Source organism: Triticum aestivum, chromosome 5A (genome assembly GCF_018294505.1).
Source record: "Triticum aestivum cultivar Chinese Spring chromosome 5A, IWGSC CS RefSeq v2.1, whole genome shotgun sequence".
In the NCBI taxonomy this organism is placed as follows: domain Eukaryota; kingdom Viridiplantae; phylum Streptophyta; class Magnoliopsida; order Poales; family Poaceae; genus Triticum; species Triticum aestivum.
The window spans coordinates 512,647,597-512,651,708 of record NC_057806.1 but is presented as its reverse complement, the minus strand read 5'-3'; the positions used below and the strand labels follow the sequence as shown (position 1 = coordinate 512,651,708).

The 4,112-nt window shown below is 39.6% G+C and overlaps 1 long non-coding RNA gene across 1 annotated transcript; it reads left to right on the top strand.

Annotated features, from left to right (window-relative positions):
* Nucleotides 1-1,287: 1,287 nt before the first annotated feature.
* On the top strand, nucleotides 1,288-3,592 carry LOC123104419 (uncharacterized). The gene is made up of 4 exons (XR_006450327.1): nucleotides 1,288-1,484; nucleotides 1,589-1,648; nucleotides 3,189-3,248; nucleotides 3,336-3,592. It is a non-coding gene; the product is annotated as an uncharacterized lncRNA (long non-coding RNA).
* Nucleotides 3,593-4,112: the final 520 nt, after the last annotated feature.

Genomic DNA, 4,112 nt, shown 5'->3' with positions numbered 1-4,112 from the left:
GTAGATCTCCTCCCGTATGGCCTCATCATCACATCCCTGGGGATCCAATTGTCCACCCAGATATTGGTTGTCTCACCATTTCCTATGCGTCTAATCAGCCCAAGTTTGAGTATGTCCCGTCCCTCGATAATAGAGCGCCAAATTTGGCTGGGGTGACTTCCAAGTTCTGCTGATAAGATACATCCATTGGGAAAATAAATGCTCTTCAAGATCCTTGCACTCAAAGATTCCGGCGTCTGTAGTATACGCCATGCTTGTTTCGCAAGCAGAGCAAGGTTAAAAAGCTCAAAATCCTTAAAACCTAGACCACCCATGCTCTTAGGTTGTGTCATTTTTTCCCAAGAGACCCAACTTGGTTTTCTCTTTCCATCCTTGCTCCCCCACCAGAATTTCCTGATCAACATATCTAAGTGCTCGCATAGTCCCCGTGGCAACCTGAAACAAGACATTGAATATACAGGAACTGCTTGGGCTACAGCCTTGATCAAAACCTCTTTTCCAGCACTTGATATGGTTTGTTCAATCCACCCTTGGACCTTACTCCACAAATAATCCTTTAGGTATTTGAAAGCTCCATTTTTGGAGCCCCCCACCGCATATATAAAGAACTGAGACTGTTGTTTTCAACAACCATGAGATAGGTCTGTTGGACCATGTAATTTTATCCAAACGCAGGTTGCGATTTCGATTCTTGCTGCCGCATCTTTCTTTTTGGCAACAACTTAGTCCTCGAGTGACAGCCCAACTTGGCCCATATGTGTGAGACGTGAAAAGAAGAGGCCTGAATTACTTGATTTCATGGACAGGGCAGGGTGGGCCGGACGTATGAGACGGGAGGATGCTCGATCGCTTGCTCGATCAGGCGACGCACGAAGCTCAAAATTTAGTACCACCTCAAATATATTTTAAATTCAAACTGAAAGCATAAAATCAGGGAAAGAAGCGTATTGTGACGGTGAACTCATGTAGTCAACCGTGCTTTATTATCAGGGAAAAGACTTTCCCAAAAACATCATTGGGCCGCTCCTCCTCGTGTATCTTCTCAGCGGATATATTTGCCACTCTTATGACTCAACACAATTTCCTTCTTGTACAGTATATTCTGTGCATCTTCATTCGAACAAATAAATAAACGGTTTTGCTATTTTTCAGTCGAGTGTTTTGCAATTGGCTTTCATTTAAATCTGTGTCCGTTCGATCTCGTGTTAAGATTCGCGCTGAGAGTTGTCGTTTTGGGTCTGTTTTTCTTATCGGGCGCACGTTTCGTTTGGCTCCAGCCCGTTTTTCCGCCGCTCGCCAGGTGTGGTTTTCTGTCTGGTTTTTTCTGCGTATTTCCCTTGCCCATTTCATTTGGGCGGTAGTGTTCGATAGTTTTCGATTTGATAGAGAGAGAGCTAGACGTAGAGCGGTGGAGAAGAGGAGGCGATTCCGTCCCCTTTCCCCCTGCTGGAGCTTAATTTTCTCTTTGATTCACGGTTGCCATGGTTCGTTGTTCTCATCTCCCCCTCCCCCTGTGTGATTTCGCATGTTTTTGCCCCTTAGCTTCTAGATCTAACTCTGTTTTTGCTTGGCTTCCTGGTGTGTGTAGGTTCCAGGGTGTTGTTGTGGAAAGCTCTTGTAGACGCAGCTATTTGTTCAGCTTCGCGGGGTATGTGTAGATTCCGTTGGTTCCTCCTCTGCTTTTTTTGTAGATGTATGAATTAGTCTGTTGTTCTGGGTTGTGGTTCCGCTGTTAGGTTTTAGGTCTCCATGTTTTGATCCCATCGGTTATAGGCGGTGGTAGGTGTCATCAGAGGGTTGTTCTTGTGGTTAGGGTTCAGTAATTTCTGCTGGATAGGTAGGCTCTATATTTTCTTGGTCTGGTTGGTTCATGGCAGTTCTACTCCAACCCTCCTGATTTTGGTTGTAGTTGTTTGTATTTTGGTAGTATTAATTGTTTCCCTGTGTTAGGCTTTTCCAGTGCTTATTCCCGTGTGAGATGTTTGCAGAGTGAGCAGTGTAGTCTCAAGGGTAATCCCATGTATTTCTCTGTGCACTATCATTGTAATTCCTCGGCATTTACTTTGTAATTCCATGTGTAGTAGCACTGTAATTTGTTCTGTTTTTTAGTGTTAGATTTTGCAGTGTGGTATATCCAGTGTAGCCTTTTAATCTCCAAATATTAGGTAGGCAGTGTAATATGCCTAGTATGTCCCAGATATGCACTGTAGTATGCCAGAGTTTCTTTGTAAATGTGAGCTTCTTTTACACTATAATATGCCCGAGATTTGCACTGTAATCCCCTAGATTTACACTGCAATATGCCGTAGATTTACTATGTATGTTTCAGCTTCTTTTACTCCGTAATTTGACCGAGATTTACACTGCAATCCCCTAGATTTTACACTGTTATATGCCCTCCGTTTTCTGTGTATATTTCAGCTACTTTTACTCTGTAATTTGACCAAAATTTACAATGTAATCCCCTAGATTTGCACTGTAATATGTCTCAGATATTACACTGTAATTTGACCGAGATTTACACTGGAATTTGCCTAGATTTACTATGTAAGTTGACTGCGCTCACTGTAATTCCCCATATTTGCACTGTAATATGTCGCACATATTACACTGTAGTTTGACTGAGATTTCCACTGAATTTGCCTCAGATTTACTATGTAATTTGACTGAGTTTTACACTGTAATTCCCCAGATTTGCATTGTGATATGTCCCAGATATTACACTGTAATTTGATCGAGATTTACATTGGAATTTGCGTCAGATTTACTCTGTAATTTGACTGAGATTTACACTGTAATTCCCTAGTTTTTCACTGTAATTTGATTGTAAATTTCAGCTGCATTTCTCTGTAATTTTATTTCATTCTCCGCAATTTTTGAGCTACATTCCTATGCCATATTCATGTGTTTAGAGCTAGCTCTCGGATATGTTTCTCATTTTTTTTATGATTTGTTTTGCTTTTTATTCTAATGGGTAGGCTACGGAAAGTCCCTCACCAGGACATTCCATTAGTATCATCTATTGAGAGTGCATATTCTTTGAATGTTCCGTTTGTGCTTAATGACTTCGCGCACGATGGTTCTAATGCTATGTCATTGGTACTTAGTTGTTTCTTCTTCTTTAGTATTTATTTTCTTCTTTCTTCTCTATTTCAGATTTTTAATTTGGGTCTGTTGACTTTTTTCAGGGACTTCTTGGTGATAATGGAGGCTTTGACAACGCTCTATTCAAGTTATATATGAATCATGTGTGTTCTTTTTCTTGAAGTAGTTGATTGTGTTTTTTATGATCTTTGTTTGGATTGACCCTTGTCTTTTTTTGTTTTTGCATAAAGTGAATCATTGAAGAGGAAATTATCATGTGCTTGAAGAAGGAATGTTGTCAGCCCCCATTGTTATACTAAACTCTCTGATGGCTTTAGTCTGTTCCTCTCTTTACTGTTGCACTGCAGTTTCCCAGTGTCGTAGTTCTGTATTTAGGCCATAATTAATCTTTTTTGCTTATGTATCTTATTGTTTGTTTGCACATCTCATGGAATTTCAGTGCTTTTCCTCTGCAAATTAAATGTAATTATCAGAGTATTTCCTCCCCTGTTTTTTTTGTATTATATATGTGCTCATGAAGTCATAGAGCTGGGTTTGCTGTAATGTATGTACTGTATTGTAGTTTTGATTTCTTCACGCTTTGCTTTTGCTAGTTCCATCATGTAGATAACTAGGTCTTTTGCGTTGTATATAATGTCAGATTGTAGGGGAGCAGTAAATGAAAATGTATGTACTGTATTGTAGGGGAGCAGTAAATAGATTGCCAACTTTTCATTATTATGTACATAGCATTTTTCTTCAAGTTTCTGAGATCATTATTTGCTATTTTATCTCACATTTAGAACGAGTTCTTGTGTCATTGTGAGTATATCAAGTTCAGTTATTGTTCTTTGCTTGCTTCCCATCTGCAATTTTGAAAAAGTAAATGTCAATATTTGCAATAATATGAACAAGAAACTCTTGTGACATTGTCAATACATGTTCCCACAAGGTGCTTACTGTAATTTGCCAGAATGCCCTGATTTGCTTCTGGTTAATTTCTGCGTTCTTAGATTGTATTTTGCTGT